This window comes from Monomorium pharaonis, chromosome 3 (assembly GCF_013373865.1).
Source record: "Monomorium pharaonis isolate MP-MQ-018 chromosome 3, ASM1337386v2, whole genome shotgun sequence".
Taxonomy (NCBI): domain Eukaryota; kingdom Metazoa; phylum Arthropoda; class Insecta; order Hymenoptera; family Formicidae; genus Monomorium; species Monomorium pharaonis.
In genome coordinates this window covers 4,608,015-4,634,936 of record NC_050469.1, presented here as the reverse complement: position 1 = coordinate 4,634,936, position 26,922 = coordinate 4,608,015, and the positions used below count along the sequence as shown (strand labels likewise).

Genomic DNA, 26,922 nt, shown 5'->3' with positions numbered 1-26,922 from the left:
TCATCATTTTTTTTCCATTTTCACGGAGCATTACATGCCTGTTATCGTGTCACGTTTGACGCGGTATTGATAGCCGAAACGTAGCGTATAACGGGAAACCGGTATTGAGCTAACGCGACAATTTCCACTAAAAAAATTACTTGCCATGCGTTTACTCAAGCGCGCATATACTCATTTTATCAGATTATGCACTTTTCCGATAACATTATGTATTCGAGTGTACAAATTGTTGACGTTTTAATAACTTCCGAAAAAAAAAGGTCGGCGAAGTAAAAACGAGCGGCCTTAATTTTATGTAACGTACCTTTAACATTATAAAATGTTAATTTAAATTTGTTTACTGAAATTCATTGTATCCCATAATACACAGTTCTATCTGTCAATGGAATTATTTGCTTCATACAATTTAATACTAATTAAATCTAATAAAAATGTATTTGCACCGTCTTAAAATGTAACTGCATTATATGCATCTGTGAAAGGAGAGATTTAAATAATCATTTCCAACAATCACCTGTCTGCTGTACTATCATTATACTGGCGACCTGTTTATTAAATGAACTGAAAGAGAATTGCACAACAGTGTGCCACGTGAACCGTGAAATAACTCGCAAAACCACGTAAACGATAATATGCGTGGTAAATATTTTCACGAAACTCCTCGTCCTCCTTTAAACGCGTCTCTTTCATTTTTGCTTAGAATTCCGCGGAGAACGTTTACCCCCTCGCAACCACCGCTGTGCAACCGCTATCGCCACCGGTCTTTAATACGCGCAACATTCCGCGCATACTTTGCCGCCAGACATATTTTCGCGGGATGCAAAGAAAAATTTCGATATCGCGCTTGCGAAGTAACGATTTTCGCCTAAGGATAAAAGCGATCAGTCAGACGCGAGCTCGAAGACGGAAGGCGAGAGGGAAAGATACGATTCTCCCAGGGAGGATAATTTCGCGCGCGATCACCCTGGCGCGTGTATCTCCTCCTTCCTGCCCTCCCCCCCCTCCCCCTCCTCTCCTCCATAGAGTTTCGTATATAAATCTTACGAAATCGTTGGCGGAATAACGATACTTTTACCGACGCAAAGCGGGCCATGTAATTCGAGCGCAATTACCCCCGAAGAGCGGAATACACTTTTGACAAACCGACGGCGCGACCCCTCGTCTTTCACCCCATGAAGGAGGACCCTCAGGGTCTCGATGGGGAATGTCGATCAAACCGCCGACACGACGCCACTTGCGCCAGCTCTGCCGACAAATTCGCCGATAGCAACTTCGGCGCGTTCGACGCCGTATATATGGCTTTTTAACGAGGCGTCCCTTTTAACCCGAAATCACCCGATGATCGATGGTACGGAGGGGCCTCACCACGAGAGAATTGGTGGGGACGTCGATCACGATTTCGCGAACGACATCCTCTAACCGGGAGAAATCTCCGCCGCGTGAAAGGCCGAAAAGGATCGCGTGCAGGAGATCGCGATTCCTCACGTCGCGTCGTCGTCGGTAAACGGGAAAAGCGATATCGCGGAGAATAATTCGACGTGACGCGACGCCACGTATCGGTGTGTTTGCCGTGACGTTGATGGAGAGTTGTCGGAAAGCATCAGCAACAGACGCGCCTAGCGATAAGGGAGCAGAGAAGCCAATCGGAATAATTAACGTATAATCAACGGTGGCGGTTTTCGATTGCTCTCGCGCGCCTCCGATTGCCTCGGTCACGAAAGCGTTGCTCCCTTTGTAGAGCCAAACGTTGCCGTTTCTCTCTGCGGTGGGTCTACCTGCCGCCGAAAAATTTTTCGCTCTTTTTTTTTTTTACGGATGCGCGAGCGCCTGTCAGATTTTGCGGAAAAAAACGCTTTTACGCTCGACTCGGATAAAGTGCGTCGTGATTTCGCGCTGTTAAAAATTGACGCTGCGGAGCTTTGTGATGTTTGCATGTGCGAAATGTTTTCATCCGTACTAACTTCGAATCGCTTATACTGGATTATACGAACGAATATTGCAATAATTCCCACCTCGTATGAAATCGTTCTACTTATTACGGTTTATATTCAAAACGCGCGCGCGCGCGGTTATAACACGCTTGTTCACTCAATCAGAAACCAACCTTGAAATTATTACCAATTAGAGTCGTGAATATGTTCATTTTCAAAATATTCACGATACTCGCAAGAATAAACGAACCATTTCTTGGCATTTATTTATAGATTAGTATTCAGAACACGTGCTCGTAACGATATCAGCGCGTTTTTGTGTTATTCCTTAATTTACGCGATGGTCTGGTGAACGACAACGATAGAATAACGCGATAGCGTGCTAATATCGTTACAAGCTCGTTCTGAATACGAGCTTATAAATAACCGCCAAGACACTGTCTGTTTCTCCTTGCGAATACTGCGCACATTGTAAAAATAAGCGTATTCGTGGATTATTCGTTATTAATAGCAAACTTCAGGGGGTTTGTACTAATTGATTCAGCTCACCTCGAGAATCGTTGCAAAATAGTTCGATTTTTTAACAATTTAAAGCGTGCAAGGGGGATGAATGTGTAAAAGTGTACGTGATAACGAATTTACAACTATCGATTCATTCTATAATAAAAAAAAAAAAAAAGAAAGAAAAGAAAAGAAACGCGATAATAATGCAAGATACGGCAGAGTGGTTTTGGATTATAGATATATTGCAGATCTCTTATCAAATCTTCATACATTATCACAGACATCACTTTCAATGAGAATTTAGACACGGTCACGAACACATTCTACGAAGCTCATTCAATCTCTAACAAGCCCATCCAATTAATCATGGCTTTCGTACGCGGGAGAGTGACAAATTCGAGTGCAACGCCACTCGGAAGACGATAAAACGCATCGACTCGCGCGAACCGGGTTTGCCGGCCGTAACGCAATTTCGGTCTTATCTCACCCCGTGTATCGCATTTCGGCTTTCCTGCCGCCGCGATGGTCCCCCGCGCTCTACCCCCTTCACTCACCCCTCCTCTCACATCGCGTGTGCACGGTCCGCGGGACTTATTGTGGTTCGTGCCACCTTTATCTACCTAATCCAATATTTCGTTTCGTACCTCGTTGGTGGCCGACGGCTTTCTCTGCGATTTCGCGTGGAACGCGAAAACAAGCTCGACGGTGCATCGCAACGCCGCGCCGCCGCCGCCGCCACCGGCGACGATGACGATGCTGTTCGTGATGCACAAACTTACACGTGTGCGCATACACTCGGTGCTGAGATAACTGATTGGATTTAACAAACGTTGCAAACGAGTTTTGCCCAGACGCGAACATGCAGGGCTTGCACAAGATAGTGCGCCACGTCAAAGTCATCTTTCCGAAAGCAATTCGAAAATTATTACAAAAAGATCTATTCTTGGCTATACTCAAAGAAAGTAGACATTGTTTCTAATATTTTTTGAGACGAGCAAATTGATGACACGCAGAAAAAAAGTAGTGATAAATCATTGTCTCTTATATATAAGCAAAAACAAAAACTTAAAAAAAATTGATGATCTTGAACGGACATTACTTGTAACATAAGGAAATGTAGTTTTATTGAGAAAAATATATATTCATTATTATTAACAAAAAATTTTCGTGAGTGGAAAAAAAATATCGAACAGAAACCAACAATATCTTCAAATCAAGAATTAAATTTTTAAAAATACTGTTATCATCACAACGAACACATATTGTGTTCTTTAGATGATTGTTATAATATTGAAATAAAAATATAACGTTTTGGTGAAATTTAAAATTATTAAACTCTATAAAATAATTTTTATATTTTTGTTTATATGTGAGACAATGATTAGTGAATAAATATTAATTTTTTTGTGTTTAAACGCAGTTAAAATTATGTAATGGATACACATACAAAATAGAGCTTAAACCGGAAAAATCCAGTTAGAGGCAAATTGCAAAACACAATAGAAAATATTTTATATCTATGTTAAAAATAATCCTTGTTTTTACTTTTAATACAAAAAATTTTTGTATTAAATTTTTAATAACATATTTGAGAGCCATAATTTAACGTGATTATAAAGTTAACGTAACGTGATTATATTGTTTAAATATTTTGTGTCAAATTAATGTGCAACATTTCTTAATGTTAAAATAATATTTATAGCTAAATAGACAAATAATGTAAAAATAATGTAACTTTAAAACAGAAATTCTAACATACATTAACGAAAAAATAGATGCAACACATAGTCACATATCACAATTTTTTATTTTACTAAAAAAATATGTTTTTACACTCTGTTTTTAAATTATGTTGAAGTGTTACATTTTTTGTATTCATTTTTTTCATAATATTTGAGTTATTTTTTAACATATTCATCTTGTATCAACACAAAAATATAAACGGACCATTTAAAACATGCAATATATGCTAAATTTAATATAAATTTTACAACTGTGTACACACATTTGATAGTACATAGGGCAATACATCATGTTTACATTAAAAGTACAAAATATTTTATAAAAATGCTATTTAACAGCAAAAAATATCAGGCACTACGAAAAGTTTTCGCTTTTGTGGCGGTTTGCTGAGTGGGAAATCGAACACAATTCTCAATTTTTACAAAATGACCGCACAGTTGGCACAGCATATAATTGTTTACATATTGATAGTTTAAAATAGCATGTATACGTAAGTATTAATAATAATGTAAATCTTTTTTGTAAAAACGGAATTCTAAAGCAAATTACCGATATTTCTATATTAAAAAGATAAGATACTTTGAATTGACTTTACAAAGAAATAGAACTCCAAATTCTTTTACACAATTAAATTACATACATAAATAAAAAGAGCAAAGGGTAATTTCATGCTAATAACAAAAAAATGTTTTAAATTCTAAAAATATATATTAATGTGTTTAAAAAGTGTTTTCATTGTAAAATTTTTTGTATGTACTTTAATTGCTTAAAAGAATTTGGAATTCTCTTTCTGATCTCCTCTCTGTTGTAAAGCCAATTCAAAAATTCAATAAAAATGTAATAAAAAAAAGATCAATAATTTGTTTCAGAATCCCTTTAAAGTTCATTTTCATGAGATATCTTTAGGCATTTATTTATTATTAAATCTTTATTAAGTCTTTATTTTAAATCTCGTTTTTAATCATGTCTTCTTTAATATTTAAAGAGCCGTTCTCTAATCAAAAATAAAAAATTTAATCTATTTAGGAATAAATTAAAACATGAAAATTTTATTCATATCAACAAGGTTTAGGAAGCACTTTTTATATAAAATAGAATGTATCTTTTCTTGTATTAATATTCTATTCAATTTTATATATATAAGTTAAAAAGAATGATTGACAGCCTCATGGGACATTGTTATAACAAAGCTTGTGCATTAAAAGGGCGACTTCGACCAAAATCAATCAGCGATTAATTTATCAAACAACAACTGTGCAATTTTGTTAATATAGAATTATTTTCTCTTGTTCGAAATATCAAAAGAAAAATTAGACTAGATGTAAAGGATTACGTAGTTCGAAATGTTGTCGTGTACGCAATTCTGCAGGTTGAGATAATTGCCAATTATATTAATCGAAACTCGGTCACGCTAAGCTCGCTCTAGACGATATGCAATTCGCATCGGGATTCAGGATAGAATTCGATTTACACGGTTGTACCGTATAGCGCGAAATTCGAAGAATCTCAGAATGCACACGAGAACTGTAAAATATGCATTTCGCACAAAATATACGTATCGCGCTGTATGAACAGAATTATGTTCGTATTATTCTGAAATCTGACGCGACTTATGGGTCGTCTATAAAATGGATTTCAGCAGGTATCGCGTGTCGTCGAAAAAAAAAAAAAAAATGAGGAAAGGCCGTTCCGTACGTCGACGGAACGAGTCGGGCCATTCAAGTGCTCATCTTTCAAAAAGCTGTGATCAGCAGGACTCGTTACAGCTCGGAATTCGGTTCATCGAAATGGGGAGAGACGCAATGCCGAATCTATAATATGACTGAGTGGCGCTGCCGTGAATGTTCTTTTTTTCACACAAACATGGCGTCGCCGTGAAATTGTCGCAAAGTGACAGCCGATTGATCGTTCAAATACCGTAATAAGCGGATAATTACTTACCGGTCGATGCCGCCGCCGTCGTCGCCGCCGCCGCCATCGTCGCCGTCGCCAATCGATCTATCCTCGCATCAGGTTGCTGGCTCTCGTCGTCGATCGATCCGCTTCACTTCAGACACTCAGCCGCGCGCGCGCGGCTATCAACCCGGTCGGGGAAGCGCGGTTTAACCGCGCGAGTCTTCGCGCCAATTAGCGCAAACGCGATAATCGCCCGTCACGTAATCGTGCACGCACTTCTCTCCCCCCTCCCCCCCGCCGCTCGCTCGAGGGCGAGTAAACATCGCGAGATGCGCCGTTCGCTTTATCGATCCGATGTAAACGACGTCGACCCTACGTCCTTTCTCTCCTCCCCCCCCCCCTCTCGCCCACCCGCGCTAACGTCCCGTCGAGCGTACGACGACGGAAGATCCGAATTACGCGACGACAAACTTCGGAGCGGTGGCGCCATAACCTCGATTTCGCAGGGAGAGTTGGCTAATTTTACCGTCGTGTCCTCTCGACTAATTCAAAACGTCCCGGACGCGACGACCCGGACGCGACGACCGGTCGCTCTGTTTGATGCTTTCGAACACCTTGTACGCGCGCGAGACCTCCGCTTCTCTCACGACGCAAAACAATTGCGGAGCGATCCGCGTCGCAACGTCGCCGCCGCCGCCGCTGCCGACAATGTCACTACTCGGCGCAAGTTTCACACCGGCGACTAAGTTCACACTGCGCGTCTAGTCGAAAAGGCCAGAGCTCTGCCGTAAATCTCAAGATTTCGTCTACATGAATTATTTGCGTACTGTTTACGTTTCTTTTTATTGCAATCTCTTTCACGTGGATGGCACGAGCAATGTAAATTACATTAATCGGATAATAAAGAAAGTAATTAAATTATATACGGAAGAAATGGAATACTCTTGTTTTTGAGAATATCCTTATTTTCAGAATGTTAAATACTGAAATGGGATTATGTAATATTAGACGGACATAGCTTGCTTACGTGAAGAATTTAACAATGATAATTTTCCTTACGTGTAATTTAAATTTCTTTAAAGACATTATTTAACATATTAAATTTCAGTGAAATGTAATATTCTAATTTCTCAATATTAATAGTCCTTAATAAAAGAGCATAATATACATAATAATTGTTTTGATGAAAATAGCATTAGATTGATATTGTTATTTTCCGTTCAAAATTTTTGTTATCTTAGCTCGTGTGAATATTTTTCTTGACAAAACTGTACAAAACTCTTTTATTGTAATTTCGCTTACAGTATTTAATATTATATTTCAAAAATAAAAATGTTTTCAAAACAAGGATATCTTTGTGTATATTTGCAAAAATTGTTGTCGATTAAAAATAAAATAGAATAAAAAAATGCATAATAAACGTTTAAACTTTCAGTTTTTAAAATTTGATATTTTCTATTCAATATGTATACATTGATGAAAAAGTTTGATGATAATAATCAAGCTCTAGTAAAATAATTTCAATTAAATATTTGATTAATATATCCAAACATTTAAGAAGATGCCAAATTGCTCGTCAAACTTGATCGAGGTCGATAAATATAGAGTCATTCGTTTATTCTTGTTCATAAAAATATTCGCTTTAAAATACAAGTTATGTAGCTTATACGTACAAATGAATGGTATCCCACAATTCGGGATAGATTGAGGAATAAGGTTATATTCGTCAAATTACGATTAAAAGCTGTGAAAAAAGTTATTTGTTTCATCAATTTTATTTGTCTAAACGCTTTCATTACAGATTTCTGATCATTAGGGCCGCACACATTTTGCGTAAAACGTAACAGTAAGATTTTGACCAATCACGTACCGTTCAGTCGGACGTAAAGTGTGATCAGCTTTACAAATTTCAAATAACTTCTTTTAATCGTAACCCAACAAATATAGTCTTATTCCTCAATCCATTCCGAACTGTGGGATACCATTCACTTGTACGTAATAAGCTACATAACTTGTAGCGAATATTTTTACGAACAAGGATAAACGAACGACTCTACATTATCGACCTCGATCAAGTGGGTTGTTTTGACTCAGCAGTCACTTCTCTGTTTTGATTCACGCAGTCGCTTCCGCTTCCCGCGTAGTCGGTCTCTCGCCACGGAGCGGAGTGGCTTCGTTCCGCGAGTTTAACGGACGGATCGTCGGTATACCAATCTCCCCCGATCTTCCCGGTATGTTTCGGATATTTCGGGAGTGTCGAAGAGGTCCCGTGGCGCGATGACCGTCGCGACGTGTGTCGAAGGTGACCCCGTAGCCCCCCTCGCGGCGTACGTCCGTTCCGCGAATTCACGCGAGCTGCGTAGTCTCGTCAACAGTCTTGTTCCCCCGGCGTTCCGTGCGAAATATACACCTTCGCGTGCCAGCGTCGACGGTTGGTCGACGGAGCGTGGCGTGGAATGGCGTTACCGAAAATCGCGAGGTGTCGAGTGTCGAGAGCGCGATTAGCTCGCGGCGCACGTAATTAGGGCAAACGCGATCCGCGTATTGTTGTTCCCGTCGCGGTCGATTGAACGCTGGAAGCGGGCTGGCTGTCGAGTGGCGTCGATCCGTATACGCGATATCAATCGGCCACCGCCGCCGCCGCCGTTAGAAATGCCGAAATGCCAAGGAATCCCGAGCATTTCGATTGCATGGGTCGATCGCGCGCGAGGCTACCACGGTTTCGCCCGCGTACCGCTCTGAAGTTGTCGCCGCGTTACGCAGTTCGGTAGCGGAGTCGCACGTCGGCGGGCAATGATGCGTGTGTGTCGTTCGCGGTATTTCGCGGTTCATACGTCTGCCGTGCGTTTTGCGCCTGGAATCGCCGACGCGAGGTGGTGCAGTCAGTCGTGATCGATTCGCGTCCTGGAAACGGGAAACGAGAGAGAAAACAGTGACTCAGCCTGCAACGAGTAAATATTTCGGAGAAACGGAACGGACGGCCGGCGGAGCAGGAGGAGGAGGAGTAAGAGGAGACGGAGGAGGAATCGACTTGTGAGTAAATTCAGTCATATTCGCGTGATGAATCGTCCGTTTTTCATTTAACGGACGGTTCCGACGTCTTTTCCATTTGCCCATTTCTATCACGTGTCTCGCTCGTCCTCGATGTATTACTGCCAGTCAAAATAATAAGTGAAATCCTACGTTATTTAAAACGGAAGGGAATTTTTAATCCGCGCGGGAAAAAAAAAAGGCAAAATTCTTGTTTTTAGAAATATATTTTTGACATGTTAAGTATCGAAATGAGACTATTATGCATAGCGTTAAACGGACATACTAATTATCTGTAGAATTTTGTATAATTTTATCAAGAAAAATTTATTCTCATAAGTTAAGAGGGAAAATATATCGAATATAAAATAATATCAATTTAATACTATTATCAAAACTGTTATATTGTATTCTTGAATTATAAGAAGCGTTGAAATAAACATGTAAAATTTTCCTGAAATTTAAGATTAAATTGCACTTAAGCAAGATTACCATTGTTTCATATATAAGCAGCCATATTAATATTCTTGCTATCCGTTTAACGCTGTGTGATGTCATTGCAGTACTTAATATTTCAAAAGTAAAGATATTCTCAAAACAAAAATTTCCTTTTTCCTGTCCACGCAAATATATGTGTCAAGATAGAAATATCACATTACAACAACCATGAATACTTATTTTTACTTAAAAATTATTTTAAAGCTTAGAAAATAAACGGAGACTATTTGATTTTATTATATAATTAAAATAAAATTAATTCCTTTTGTTTTGTATGATCTAAAATAATTTGTAATTATATTTAATTGTACTTACACAGAAGAAACATTAGTTTCAAATCAACAATATTATTCTCGTATATACGCAAGATTGTAAAATCTTCTTTAAAGAATTTGATAATTTTCAACAAATTTCTTTATATGTAAGTAAATTATTATCCGTTTAAGATTATTAAATTCTTTAAAAAAGAATTTTACATAAGAATAACATTGTTGATTTGATACAGTTTTTTGTGCGGTATATATAATTAATAGTCAATAATATTATACGTGTATAAATAGTAATCGTGATGCGACATGCAATATTTCGAGCCGCAATTCGTCGATGAAAGAGAGGAGCTACGATTCGCTATGAATGTTTGCGCAATTATTACGGAGAATGCGAAACACATTTAAAAAAATTCTCATTTTATGAAACACGTGGAAATTTTAATCTCTCTCTCTCTCTATCTTTTTCTCTCTCTTTTCGCATCGCAATATTTCCGCAACGATGTATTACGCACATCGTTATGACGTGGCGATTCGTTTCGGCATGACCTGCATATCGCGTGATCAATAAGATACCTATACATACGCAACCATGGCAGAGGTGCTGAAGCTGCGAAACCAAGTTATAAAAAAAAAAATACAACACGGCAAATGATAAATTCAACTTTAATCCGTAATATGTATTAATATTCACGAAATCGGTAAAAATATATTTTATTTCCGCGTGCGTTACGATATTATTTCCGCTTTTATGGTTTTGCAGCGTTTCGCTCTACATTGCGTTTTAATGCTCAGCTCGCCACGCATTAATTTTATTCTTTGAATGATCGCACGTGATCAATTAATTACCTAATCTTTTAATCCTCTCGATTGGTCCCGATAATTTATCATATTTTAAGGTTATTGACATTGAAATGAAATTCGCGGCGGAATTATAAATTAATTACAAACAAATTTACCCATTAGCAAATTTATACTAGCGATACATAATTTCGTGAACAAACGGCTTAAAAGTTTGTCTGTTTCCATCGGAATCGGCATAACGAATATATATTGCCGAACAACTAACAATTTCCTTTTGAATTTAGTTTGACTCGTGTGGCACATAAAATTTAATCAGCGATTGATTATCCCGCCATTGTGTATAATAATACATACGAATGTGCGCGATATCATCGCGGCGATGTGAAACGCGAAAGAGCATTATGCGCGAGCGATTATTCATTGCCAGAGTAATAAATTACACTTGCAAATGGCATTACTTTCGATTATTCGCTCTATCGCTTCCTCAAAACCTGATCGAATTAACAAGCGAACAAATTAACGTTCGGCTGTCCGCTGGCTGCTGCTGCGTGAACGTCACGTCGTTTTGCAATCGTCGGCGTTTACTATCTGTCGCCGATAATAAAAAAAAGGGGGTGACACGTGCGCGCGCGCGTCCCCCGACGGGGGTAATCCGTGAATAATTTGCGGCGAACAAATCGCGATAATGATCCGCTTTCAAAATGCCGCAGCCGATAAATTAAACAAATGCGTCCGTCCCGTCGATCTGTCAATCAATTTTCGCAATTGTCCCCCCCCCATCTCCCACCCCGATCCTCCCTACGCCACCCCCGCGCCCGGGGTATTGATCACCATTCATCCGGCATACGGTATTTTCTCTTAATACGCGACTTTCCATCATGAAATCCTCTACACAGTTTACAGTTTGATAAACGACAACAACCATGGCCGACGAGAGAGATGATGTATCTCGAGGTCGTTCGGATCGCGTATCGCCGCTCGTTAATAAAACTCGGCCTCCCCCAATTTTGCTCCGTAACGCCGCGGACAAACAAATCACGAAATACCCATTATTTCCCGATGTACAATCGCACACGTCGCGGGTAATTAAATAATCATTTCTATCGGCTGGAAAATAAACGCGGATCTCTTTTGTGACACTGTAATCTCACTTCTCTCTTTCCTGCGATTCCCGCCCGCATATATGCGTAATACAGCGGAAACGGCTTCCTTGTGCCAAAATTGCAAGTTAAACATGAATATTTTATGCAATAATTGTACGTTCTACATTGAAATTTTACGTTGGACTATATGTAACAAGCGTAATTATTATTAAAATTATAAAAAGCCATTATATGCTTCGTGCTTGTTTGAGCAAGATAATTTACATGGTTTATTTACAACTACAAATTTACAATTTACAATCGCGTCCCCACAGCGGTACCGATTATCTTTTATGAACGTACGTTATAAAATTTACACGTTCAATATTTTGTGTTACATTTTGTATTATATATGTATAGAAGTTTTCATTTTTTTTACACATCGTTATGTTATGAACATTCTGAAATGCGAACAAGCTTTAACTTTTACATTATGTTAATTTTCAAGATGTCTCTATTTTTACAATGTGAAATGAAGATTTATTTTTATGACAAAAGGAAAAGAGATGCACATACACATATACACAGAGCGAATTAACATAATTGATTGGCGACTCGAATGTTACTGAATAAAAACGATTTTACATATCGCCGCGGATAGTAGCCTCTCTTAATTGGCGTATTAGTCGTGAAAGTCATGCTAAACGACCTGATGTAGTAGATTGAATATTTGATCGACGGTTCGTGGGTGTCGGGGCCATCGACGACGGATATATCTCGTCGATTCGTCGAACGGTCATTGAAAAACGCGGTCACTTATTCGATTGAGGTCTCGTTTTATTCTTCAGGATCGGCTCGGTGTAACACGCGAAGCGGTATTAACGCAGGTTTGATTTCTATCTCACATCGCGCAGAAAAATTTCTGGCCGTCGCACCGCGCGAATGCTAAGAAATTTTTGTGACTTTCTACTATCGACGTTTAGTATGTTTTGATTAAATTCGAAGCCGTGCTCCGAATGTTAAACTCAGGTGGAGGATTATTAATCAGATCAATTTATAAGGTCGCTTAAAATTCTAATTCTGATAAAATATAAATTAAAAATTATACTTAATTTTTTGTATAAAGTACAAGTATAAAGTGGAATAAAATGTCGAATTTTGTGTGTGTGCAATTGATTGATTTTGCAATTGATTGATTTTTAATCAATCGATATTATTTTCTGTATTATAATCGAAATGTTTGATAATAATCTTGCAATAAGCTTCTCAAATATGAGGAAAAAGAAAGAAAGGTATTATTTCCAATTATAATCTGTTATAAATAAAATATAATTATAAATTCTACATTATAAATAAAATTTTCTTTTTCTTATTCTCCTGCCGATAATTTGACAAAATATAGTTGTGCGCGCGCGTGTGTGTGTGCGTGTAAAATGAAAATAGTTATTGAATGATTCTTTTTTATAATTTTACGTTTTAATAATAACATGAAATTTTATATCTGTATAAAATTTTTTTTCTATATAAATATATTAAATATATCGAGTTTCTTATGAGGTTGAAAAAGTCAAAATTTATGGTAATTTAACAATTAATAATTTGAAGTTGCATCATTTTATGTAGTATCCGCCACTCTGTTCTCATGTAATGAGCTATTGTATATGAATTAACACGGGCTGAGTCTCATATAAATTTGTTTCAACGTAGAGCTCTGAATAACCACAAAAGGATCTTCCAGTATCAAGTGTAGAATGATCAAAGGAAAAATTTAATAGCGTAAGCAACGTGACAAATTGAAAATATTATTTATTATAATTTCTTAAAGCTTCTGTGGAAATCAAAATAGAATATTGACATAAAAGTAGAAACAAAAACTGGTAGAGAAAGTAAATTATATTAGAGGTACAAAATTACAAAGGAGAAAGCATGGTATTAGTGTCATAAAAGAGAAATAAATATCTTTATAAAAGAATTCTTACAAAGATCTTTATAAAGATAAAAAAGAAAGAAAAAGATGAGAACTTATATAAACTCAATAAAATTGGATATTTTTGTATCTTTTTTTGCATATTGTGTCAATTATGTGATTTTCTAAACATACAATGTTTGTTTTTAAATAATCTCAAAAAATTGTTTGCATATTTTATGAACTTTAACATTTTATTTTGTAAAGAGTTAATTAAAAAAAAGTACTCTTTGTTGACTGAAAAAAATAAAAGGTAAAACAAAACTCTAATATACTTTCAAATATTTTATCATATAAAATAATTATTTGCAGAAGTAGCACAAGCTTATAAAAATTTTAATATCGTTGTCTAATACTGAGCATTCATAACTCTATGTGTAAAAGCCGCTTACAGTTTAATATTCTTTAATATTCAAAAGTCTATATGATTATTGTATTTTACACAGGATTTTATATTTATGCACGCAATATTAAATATATTTTTATAAAATTTAAAAAAAAATCAAATTTATTGTATTTGACGCAGAACGCTGCCAAAACTTAAATATTAATATTAATAGTATCTAACAAGTAAGTTCAAAATAATGGACGTATCTCGAATTATAGCATGCCCCGTCTATATGAAGTTCTCATGAGATAGGAATAGGACACGATTAACAATTAAAAGTTTTATGCAGTTTCGCAGCAAATTTGTGACGCTATAGCATACGATTGTGCGCGAATTAATGTCCGGTAATCGCGAACTTTGTCGCAATTTGTTCCACTCCAAATTTAGAAACTGAATGCGTGAACCGGTTGAACGACGAATATTACAAGTAATTATGCACACCGTAGAGATATTAAAACGATGTCCGGCGTCGTGTTTTCCGCGAATGCGGCATCAAAACTTTCTACTAGTTAAGGTATAGGTGTTAACGCGAATATATTCTGCGTTAACACCTATACCTTTATGTTCGCATACACGACGTTGTGCGATGATTCGCTGCCCTATAACGATTGGCCATAAAAATTTTATTGCCTATGAAACTATATCCTTATGTGTTGGGCTTTCTTTATATAAAATTACGTACTGATAGAGTAGATTAAGTTTTTTGTTTGAGTTATAAAATTAATTTTTAATACTTAATTTGTTAAGCAAGAAATATAAAAATATATTTTATTTTTTTAATTTGGAATGTATATTTTAAAGTTGTTTTTATTCACTTTTGGCCCAAGTTGTAATTTATTCACTTTGACTCCAAGTTGATTTCAATATTGAATAATAATAAATCTAATATATTATTTTGACACTTTTTTTGTTTTAACATAATTTATATTGTTTTTCTTTAATATCTTAAATTAAATACTTACTTGAATAGTATATTTTATCGAGTAAATAAAACTGTCTGAAATAAACGTTTTTGCGGAAATTTTTGCGCCACCCATATATGAATGACATGATAATTAAAGCGTTAAAGTGTTTCAAATTTCAAATTTGCTCAATAAGAACGTATTAATCAAGATGTAAGTAATAACGATAAGCGCGTAAATAAATCGCAGTTTTAGATTACTATTGCTTTATAAAAACTACATCGATTACTTGGTTTTTCCACAATTACTTCAGTTTTTACCATTTGAAAATGGATCAAGCGCACTCGAAAATGAATGTAGTCGAATCAAGTTAAGCATTAATTTGTGTGCCGCGGCATGAGTGAGATAAATCGAAATCGTATAATGAGATACAATTAACAATTAAGAGTTCCAGTAATTTCAGTCATGTCAGCTATTAACGAGTCGATGTGCGTGAGTTAACACGGAACAATCGTGAATTTGTGGAAACTCATTTCGTGTGGAATTCCACGCAGAACGACACGCGAATGTGAATCAGTCAAACGACCGTTACAGCGGAGTCGCTCGCGCTGTACCGTACAAGTCATTACGAGTGGTGAATGGATATTATATTATAGCTGACATTTCGGTTGAATCTGTGACGTTAAGACTGTCGACATAAACGAGGACGTCGACGTCATCGGTTCGCGTGACGTCTCGGAGCGACGACGACGACGACGACGACGACGACGACGACGACGATATAATTTGCAGCCAAGCAGCGCTCTTCTCCGGTATTAACATATTCAAATCTCCATGTTTCGACGGTACGGTCGTCCCTATAGCTTGACATAAATGATTCATTGTTCGCGAATCAACGCGCATCACTTGTAACGCCAGTTAATCACCGAGAGCTCGCCCCCGCACCGGAATTCGCCTGCGTGAATATAAATTAATTGAAACAAATTTGATATCCGATTGAATGGGATGGATTGTAATTGCTTATGAATGATTACTTATAATTATTCATGTTTCACGTTTGGCGAAGCCCGATAACATTCTTTCGCATTATAACCAACAACATTTGTTTGTTAATCAGCACGTCTTTTATCGACACTCTTTGTAGACATGTAAATATCAAGAAAACCTTTGGTAATGTACGGATAATTGTAAGGAACAAGTTAGAAACAGCGCTGAAATTATTAAAACAAGTTTAAAGACAACGTAATCGAATGCAGAGATTTTTATGTTTATCGCAAGCTCTCTGAAAATCTTGTTTAAAAACAGAAGACTATTGATGGCAAAAACAATCATATTTAATGTGTCCTATACAGTGGATTATTTATCTTATGTCGCATATATTTGCACATCTGCTATAATGCTTGCAATATAAATATTTACGAACGTACATTAATGATACTTTTTGTTATCTGATTGAAATATTATACTCTTGTAAAATTGTATGATAATAATTACAAGAGTTTCTCTCTTTCTCTCTCTTATTTACACACTTTTTAATTAATTTATATAATAATATACTATATAGAAATTAGATTTGTAATGCGTGATTTCAATGTTGATGTCAACGCGAGTATTTTAAATCAACACTAGCAATATTAACGTTTATTTATACAAAATACGTAACATGAACATACAACAAAATTTACTCGAATATATTTTATTTGTCCGTATGCTTCCCGAAGCGTTCTATAAATCTTTCCAAGTTGATCAATGTGAATTAACAATTTAAAGTTCCCGGGTCTCTTTCGGGGATTCGTGCACACATGAGAGAGCGAATCGTGGCGATTGTGTCGCGGCGTACATATATATATACAATATATATATGCGCGAATTAACGCACGTTTATTGAATTATTCAGAGTCTACCATTGTGTGAGAGATACCAGCCGGTGCGGAAGGGGAGTCCCGACTTTTTAATCACGTCGGAATGCTCCGGCGAAGAGAACAAGCGTTCTTTATAGCGGGTGTTCAATGTAAATTGTAAGCGATACAAATACCAGGAACTCTCCGACCGGTGATATTAACGTTTCTTCCTCTCTTGCACCCGTCCGACCATATTTTCCATTCCGTCGCACTCTTTTTACCCGGCTTCGCGGAGGAAGAAACATCGCGTTTCTTTATCTTTCCATTATATTCCCCGTCTCGAGGAGACTCCGCGGTGTTCTTTTCCCCGTTGTCATTTCTTGCCGTTGTTCTTGTCTCTACGTACCGTACATACATATACCGAAGTAGATACGACGAACGGAAACCAACATAAGTGAAAGGTCATCGGAATGAATGGCCATCGAGGAACGCTAATGATCATACATGTCGGTGCAAACGGTCGCCCAGCTCCGCGAAACCTTTATGAAAGTTAATAGAAAAAAGTTTGATCCGACCTCAAGGGAATAAATCCGCGACGGAATCGAAGATTTATGTACATTTGATTTGTGTACACATATGATGTGCAACACGCACACGTTTACACGCGACGTCGTGTTCGTAATCGGAAAGTGCTTTTCGTTAAATTGCTTCATGGATGTTTGCCGATCGCCTTTACGGACATCGGACAATCATTCTTTGTTGATCTAGAAATTACGCGGCCAAAGGGGAAAACGTGACACGCTCCGGCGAGCGAAAATTCACCTGCTCGGACGTGGTCGGCGTGTCACCATGGAAAAACACAATGGTGAACCGAAATTCGTGCCGGGTGCGTAGTGGCAAAAATTTGTCCCGTTTGTCGGGAGGGAAACAGGCGACAGCGACACAGTTCGCATGTCGGCGCAAGGCAGCCCCGCGTGCGGAAATGACGGCTCGAACTGATGAGAGTCGGAGAGAGGGAGAAAAGCTCGTGTGCGGGTATAGGATCCGCTGCCGCCGCCGCCGCATCCCTTTCTTGGGCGAGCGAACGCGAGAAACGCCGCGATGTAATTTCCTGTCGGCGCAATCTCGAGCGGCACGGCAGGCGCATATAGCGCGTATTAAATGCGATTTACTGGAAATGGGCGGGAATGCATCGCGTCGCATCGGTTCGGGATAACGAAACGTACGGTTGATTGGTTGTAACAAGTGATTGATGCCATTACCGGTTCCCGTGCACGATCGCGGCGCGCGCGCGCTCACGTATGTGGGTATGTGCGCTCACGTGTATAAATTATCTATGCACACGGTATACACATTGCTTGGACATTGGCGGATTACCGTCCGCCACGCGTATCTCTTTCGACGGGTTAAAGAGAGGACGGAGCGGGGGAGGTCGGACGTGGTCGGTACATTCTCTTAACTTATCATTCTATTAGCATATCGGCCAGCCTCGTTACGAATGACTGCGGTGATAAATCGCTTGTTCCTGCGGCTCCTTTACGTGTTCTTAACAGATGACGGCTAACGGCCGTTCGAGTCACGACGCGTACAAAGTACCGCATGTAGATATGTAGGTAGGTTTATACGTACGAGGGCTGTTCTGTGGAATAATCGTTTCGCATGTTGGGGATTTTTTTTCTACGGTTTGTAATAGAATTTTTTTATATGCCTCAGTAATTTTTATGATTACCTGAAATTAATCTGAAATCTGAAATTTTATGATTATCTGAAGCTTTAGCGAATTATTAAAACTTTATTAATTTATAGAAATATTAACAGATAAAAGAATGTATTTGTATGTAATTGTTGAAGTTATTTTTTTTTAATTATTTTAAATTTTGATTTTAATTTTATAAAGAAATGAAAATCTAGCGAATTTTAAAGATAAATGATTGTCGTTAAAATTAAATTAATCACACAATGAGAATAATTATATGAACATTTTGTTTGTAGATAAATATAATAAGTTTTTTGAATTTCCAAACACACAAGTTTAACATCGATTTGAGTATTATTTTATTATTTTATTTTATCATTCACAGATCATTTTTCTTAATAATCAGAGAGAATTTCTGCTAAGAAGCAAGGTGACAATACTCAGTGTGCTCGAGCATTTTCAAACATCATCGTCTTTTATGATATTCTTAATTAAAAGTATAAGCTTTTATAAAAAATGTTTCAATATAGATATAACATTAAGAAAGAGAGGAAAAATATAATATAAAAGCAAAATAATCTCTAACGAACATTATACTAAAAATGTTTTTTTTTTGCATAAAGAAACTTTTGCCCACGTTTTTCGCTCATAAATATCAAAATATTATCAATCGATATTAAGCAAATTGTATTTACAATTTTGTATGCTACATCATTCTTCTTTAACGGCTCTCTTTTCGTGGTAGTGCAATTTTATATCGTCCTAGTATTGCTTACGATTTACGTCTTCTTTATAGGCGAATCGTACATGAATTTGCAAATGGCATTGCAGCTGTGAATATGTATCCTCTTGTTCAAGTAACACAGAAAACAATTTGACACCATATGGGTCCACAAGAGAGTCTGTGTCAAAGTAACATATTTTGCATTCGCAACGGTAATTCTAAAACAGCGGTACAAATTTATTCGATAAAATTTATAATCTGATAGAGGCTATTGTAATAATATTATAATAATATACTAAAGTTGGTATATCTGTTCAGTTTGATTTATTAAACATAAATATTTCTGAAAAATTTTTGTATCCGAAAATTGAAACTATGAGATACAATTTCAATGATGCAACCTGATGATTGTTGATAATTCACACTCGGTTTAATTTAATTTTCGTGAGAAATTAATAAATCTTTTTCGAAATTTATTTAGCTCTGTAACATAAATATCGTTTTGTTACGTATTATTTTCATTTCAAAAATATTCCGTGATAGAATTAGAGCTGTAGTTCGATAATATATTCGATTCAATAGTGCGAATAAGTTATGCATAATCTATACAGAGCTCTGTAAACTATAATGCATCATTGCACACTATTATCATTGCAAAATCCGTTTGATGCTTTAACGTCATTGGAGATTCTATACAGCGATGTAAGCGTCGGTTATTATTTGATATTCAATTTTTGTCACCAATGTAACCCGTTATAGTTTAAACTCTAGTTTCAACGGCGCGATCGATCGCGGATAAGTTCCGCTTCGGTGTACACCATTGCGCAAGACCAGCTCAGACACTCCCGGCACAAAAGTGTAATACGTTTCCCGATATTCTCCGCATCTATGGTTTAGTACACGCGTTTACACCTGTGAATCTTTTCACGACGTTGCGCACGAGAAGTAGCCCGATAAATTTTTCGCCGTCCAAAAATTTTCGCGAGCGCCCGGGTACGCCGAAACGGATCGTAACAATGCCACTAACGGCTGGCGTTAGCAATGGCCGATCGTTGGTCGAGGCAATGTGTTTTACAATTCATATTGTAACCGATAAATACGACGTACCACGCTCCGCGCGGTAGAAATCGTAAAATATCACGGCGCGATCTGATAATGATAACGAATATTCCCAGAGAACGTTTCCTACTGCGGCCAGCTGCGATGCGATCCAAATTTATGTGAAATTTGATATCGCAAATAATATCGATTAAGGACTACCGTTCATTAGACGAACCAGAAGACAGGATATTGAATATCTGATACTCCCATACTAAATGAGATGAATAATTCGTCTTCAGTGCCCTTTCTCTTTTTTCTCTCTCTCACACTCACACTCACACACACATACACAAGAGCAAAATGTATTCAAGATCGATAATTTTAATTTAATAAAAAAATCTATAAAATACAATTATATTTTTTGCATATTGATATATCATAAATATTCGGAAATTAATAAATTTACATGGTGACAAGGAAATCGTTCCGGAAATCCAATAAATTTCTCTTGCATACAAGGGATATTCGAATTTTATTCTTTATTTGTCAAAAGATGACAAGCAGCGATCATCGCCGCATTCCAATTCTAGATGCGATGTTATCTATCACGTCCACACGCGAAATATAGTTCGCATGGCGTAATCGTCGATCGCGTAGCACGCTAGAAAATTTCGTTCCCCTCTGGCCTAAAGCAGCATGCCGAAACAAATCGGCTTGATAACAGGAAAGTAGCAATAACCGTCGCCATTTACAGCGGCACGGTGGCAACGGCGGGCTGCTTTATATTCCAGCTGGCCGAGCATTCAGACAGCTCGTTGCACTTTGCGCTACGTGTTCGCGATAGATCGCAGCGACGACGTATTCGAAAGCAGCGACCACTCTGACAGTATCCGCAAGCATTGGAATCGGTCCGCGATCTTGAATCTTACGCGCAGTCCGTCTCCAGTCAATCGCGGCAGATACATCAACGCGTCCGCATCCATAATTTCACAGGCAATAATAATCAGAAACACGAGCGAAATATGGCCGAGGCGATAAATCTCGGATATCGAGGGTGAGTTCACGTGTTTCTTGCCGGCGGGGAAAGAATGCGTAATGTTTTCGTAAACAGGGTCGTCCTGGTCCTGGCCGACTCTCCGTCTTCCTGAACGGCATCATACGCCACGGATTCGTGGGTGTTGCTATCTTGCCACGCTATAAATTTCGTTGTTCCGTCCTTATCTGCCGGCTATCGACGCGCTGAAAGTTTCTTTCGCTTCTCCATCTTCGAAAGAGGCACGATTTTTACCTGTCTTTTTATTCCTCCGGAACTTCGCTGTGCATTATCCTATTTTTCCCGCCTGTGTCGTACGAGAGCATCGCGTTCCGAGCTCTCTAAAGTCTCAAGGAACCTGAAGCTCTTCGAGCGTTTTTTCCTTTACTCGGCAAATTCTTCCGCTACTCTGCGATACCCTACCCTGCGATAGCTCCTTCTCATATGAAAACAGCATCAAATTTCTAAGCAAGTTTTATTTCAACGAATACTTGGAATTAATATCCGGCATGGAAATTGTCCCAAAATTGCTCGTAGAAGGTCAATCGTCAGATTTTTTTTTTAACAAAATAAAATATTCTGACATTAACTATAAGGTACGGAAATAAATCAAAGATGAAATTCTATATATTTTATACTAATTTGTGATCAATTTTTTAAAGTAATAATTAAGCCAAATCTAAACCACACAACCTAGCAATTAGATGCAATTCAGGTGGGAGGAGAATATAAGCGGATCGGATAGCCATACCTTGAAAGCTTGAGTCTCACAAAGCCGATTGAGAAGAATCATGTTCGTAATCCTTTAATGTCCCGCACTTAAATGCTTGATGAGTATGTAATCGATATACTTTGTTATAAGATTTTCATACGATTTTATACTAACAAAACCTAAATGTATATATAATTATATCGACAAACACATGAAGAACGTATTTATGAAGTTTCTTCTTGTTCAGTTGTTTTTATATATTCATATAAAATATTATTTTGTATACCATTAATTTATTAGATGTTTTGACAGAACAGTAATGGAATAATGGACAAATGTATTTGATTAATTCTCTCAACTATGATTTCTGAAAATGTTTTCTGAACGTTTTAATTACTTTGTTGTTTGCCACAAGTTTTCGTATTATATAGCTAACTTGATCGAAAAATAACATTATTGCATAAGCAACTTGTTATTACACAATCTGAAATAGTAAAAAAAATTTATACCGTAAAAACATACGGACCCGCGAGTTGTTGTATGCCGTTTTACATTGTTCTATATATTTATACCTTGTATATGCACTTGTACTTTCTTTTATCATATGAAATAATAAATGTTCGCGATGGTGCGCGGAAATAAATCTTCAGTGCATCATCTTTTCACGAGAATAAATGATCTTTCGTCGCTCGGTACACGTGATATGTGGATGTGTACAACCGCGACCGTGATGCTCGCAGTGGGCTTTGTGTGGCACCGGGCGTTGCATCTCAAGGCGCATTAAACGGAAACAAGCGAATTGCATGTAGCTTCCACCGACAGTTAACGTGCTAAACCAGCCCGCAACAACTCTGGACGAGTACACGGTAATCATGATCGTATATAAGCGGCGTTTCAGACCTGCCCCATTTCCTATTGAACGAGCGAGTGAACAGCTCTTCCCCGGCTCTTTAAGCGTCGACGAAAACGATAGCGAGCCGGCAATCCACGTCGTCATCGCGTCGGCTAAGTCAATTGAGTCTCGTCGAGTCGCGGTAGCCGGGAGATGCGCGCGCGTACGATCGTACGCGCAAAAACGAAAGACCATTGTCGCACCTGTACTTGGCACCGGGACAATGGTTCTCGGCTCACGTGTACTGCGAACACGGGAACTATTGTTCGTTGTGTTAAGTGCAGTTAGGTAATGCACTTTTTTGGGACGTATCAGCGAATCTGAAGAAAGTAGAACGTCCAGGTTATAAAATGTTGATGACAACGTCGTTTGCACCTTCTATTAAAGGACATGTAACGATCAACTGATTTTAATAAATATTTAATATATAATAACGGACAAAATAGTGAAATTGTAAATAATTATGAAATATATATTTTAATCAGTTTAATTGATTCAAAAAGGCTCATGTACACATTTAGCGGATAATTTTTTTATCTTAATAGCGAATGAAATAACTCTGATTTAAATATAAATTGTAAGTTTCTATGAACTTATTTAGTACATAAAATCACACAATTATTGCATTTAGTTTTATTATTATTATTATTATTATTTGTAGTTATTACACAAAGTACTTTTCTTTTTATCTCACGAGGTTTATAAATCCCTTATCGTAAATTTATGAACTAATAAAGAATGTCAAGCAGAAAAATGATATCAAATAGATTTGAATATTTGCTCAGCGTTGATATCATATGCGTGACTAGTTTTTGCTCCATTACACGTCCATAAATCATGTTTACATCACGATTTTGTTGCCTATTATTAGTATAATTCGTAACAGAGAGAAAAGTGAGAAAGAGAAACGAGAAATCAAATTTATACGTGCAATACGTAAGAAACTTTTCAATACGCTTTGAATTTATCAAGCATAGAGCGAAGCAATCGCTAAATCGATAAAATCGATGAACATTTCTGACCAACTATTAATTATCTCAACTTTAAGTGTGTACTCAGCTGCATGACTATGCGGTAAATCCGTGGCACAACATAATTTAATCGCATAGTACTACTTCTCTCACAATAGGCTTATTTTATAATAGCGTAACTCCCCACGAGACAATGGCTTAAAGTCTAAAATTTATGCGAACTCGGATTCTGAAGAGTTGATGGTTTGTTATCTAAAAAAATATTATTTTCAAGTTTGGTATGTAAAACAGCTTCTTTGGAACAGGAATAATTTTTTCAATAATTCGTGATTGTAAAGAAAAATTTCTCATGCCGTTTTCCTATAAAGATCGCTTTAATTGCGCGCCCAAGAAAAAAAATAACAGTGAATTAATGGCAATTCGCTTATTATCTAACAGAGGAGAACGTGTATACATATTCCTGCAACCGAACTCTCGATAATAATATATTACAAATCCTCTCGCATATCAGCGTCTTTTCTCGTCAATATGCCGTCAATCGGTGATCTGTGTGGCGCAGATTTACGTCGATGACCAGCGGTGCAAACACGCCTACACATATATATTCGCGCAAAGGGAGGGCCCTTTGTTTAATTCGGTCGCTGCGTAATCAATCGATGACCCGCCAATTACCGGTTTCCGTCTTAATTGGCAAACATGAACTGAACGAACGAACGTCCCCGCGCGACGCCCCGGTCACGAATTCACATCACGTTTCCACTGCGAGTCACGCCACTAGCTAAAACGGAGTGCCTTTCTGTGGGAGTTTGTCAAAAAGCTCACGTGATAAGAGGGGGAGGGGTAGGCGAGGGAGTAGGGACCCGATCTCGAGATTGCCGTCTCGAGATTTTCGTGCGGCAATAAACCCCCGATTTAGACGGCGCCCTTAGGAGCGATATTGCGCCTTCGTTTTCGTTTCTGTATTAAATGAAAGTATGTTGACATTCTGACAGCTAATACCGACATCATGTATTTTGTATTTTCAGAAATAAGCATCGGATCCCATCAGAAACCAGATACTCTAATAAATCTTATAACGCGAGGCGTTATATTCTGATACCATAAAATATATTTGATAGCTATCGGAAATGACTATCCGTTGGTTAATAGGCCCATTGGCTATTAGCGATTAATTAATAGATCAGATTTAATTATGTAATTAAGGTTTAACTACTAATCGACAGACTTTAGATTATTTATTTAAATTTTTTGCTTTCAGTCGAATGCTTTTTTTTAAACACTGGTATTTTAAGCGCCAGAAGAAACGTACAGAGTACGATTTTAACGAATGAATTCTTAAATTAAAGGATTAAATGTTAATGGATTAAGCTTCACATCGAATTCACGTTGCTCGGCTGTAATTAACAACTATTCATAGAATAACTATCGTGTAATGTAAAGTGCTCGCTGTTACTTCGCAACGATAAGAAGGCGCGTTTCGTCGATTATCGATCTGAAGAGCTCCAAATTTAATCATGCTCGATTCATACTTGTGCAATTTTAAATTTGAATTTGATCACCAGAAATATGTGTGTCTTCTGCATCTGGTGGAAACATACGCGTCTCGCCCTTCGTCACCTCGTTTTTACCTTGGATGATATAACATTGAACGGTAGACACAGTCGAATGCGGTAGACGGTCATTTCGAAGGTTTACGAGGAATCTTTCTTTCAAACTTACGAACTGCTTTCGCGCGCGACAAATAAGATCGTAATCCGCCCAGTGCATTTTCTGCATTATGATTTCGCAGCGAGATTTACGACAGGACGGGCCTCGTACAGATATACATACATGCGCGTCTTCGTTTATGTATTCTCGTATATATATCTATATAGTTATGTGCATATAAATACATGAGGCTCGCACATAAGATGATACGCTTCATGTGGATGCTTGTAGACATTTCGCATCTCGGCGGAGCGCGAATAAAAAAAGCTGATCGCAAAAAAAATCTCACGAGAAAATTCTGTATAATAATTTGAAAGAGAGAGAGAGAGAGAGAAAGAGAGAGAGAGAGAAAGAGAGAGAGAGAGAGAGCTCTTTATCGAGTTCTAATAGTCCATCTGGAAGAGAATTTTTTTGTGCAAATCTCCCCCCGTCACTTTTGTCCGTTCGTGGAATTTAATTAAACGCGAAGCTCTACAGTCATATCATGAACTTCTAGTGTAATAAATTGAAAAATATGCATATTAGTTCGCTAGACACCTCTGCGTTCGCTAATTATTATTAAGTTGTAAAACGATATTGCATTTCACGACTTAATAATAACTTTTTTAACAAACGAAAATTGCCGAAACGACGTTGTTCGTTCGGCGCGGCACTGTTTATCGGGAAAATGATAACGAAATAATGGCAATTACATTGATTAATGTTCCGCATTGATTACTGTATTAACAATTTTTCAAATACAATTACTGTGTTAAATTGGGTGTAAAATCAGAACGTGATTTACATATCGTTATGCGACATTATATCAGTTTACTTGAGCACGGTGTGGAATACAATCGATGTCGGATATAATTAAGACACACATCAATGGGAGGGGCAGTGTAAAATAATTTTCTCTGATTATCATAAACCATGTTAGTATGATTTTGTGAGGTTAGTTATTAACGACCCTATTGCAAAATGTAAATAACGATTTAATTCGTTTTTCTAACCGTTCTCTCGAATAAATATAATGGTGATTTTGCTATATTTATTATATATATGGATTCATCGCGTTATGTTTTCCCGTTAACGCGAAACATGTCCAAACGCTGAGATAAAATTTTGTACCCGCAAGATAGAATTTTATCTCGTTATAAACGGGAGAGAGAGAAGATGGGAGGCAGGTAGGGAGGCAGAGTGAGTCAACGGCGGCGACTTCATGCGTTAAATTACGTGTCGCACCAGCTCCCAGTGGCAATTTTTCAAAACTACAACATTGTTAGGCGGTCGCCGGTTAGTAACATAATGTATGC

The 26,922-nt window shown here is 37.5% G+C and overlaps 1 protein-coding gene across 3 annotated transcripts in view; it reads left to right on the top strand.

The window, feature by feature from the left end:
- LOC105837291 (zwei Ig domain protein zig-8) overlaps window positions 1-26,922 on the top strand; it is a 296,303-nt gene that overhangs the window by 43,201 nt on the left and 226,180 nt on the right. The window contains exon 1 of one of the 3 annotated variants that reach the window (XM_036285011.1): window positions 8,884-9,107. The exons of the other annotated variants lie outside the window; for them this stretch is intronic. The gene's annotated coding sequence lies outside the window, so the exon portion shown is untranslated. Of the gene's footprint in view, window positions 1-8,883; window positions 9,108-26,922 lie in introns of those variants that run through there. 3 annotated transcript variants of the gene reach the window in all.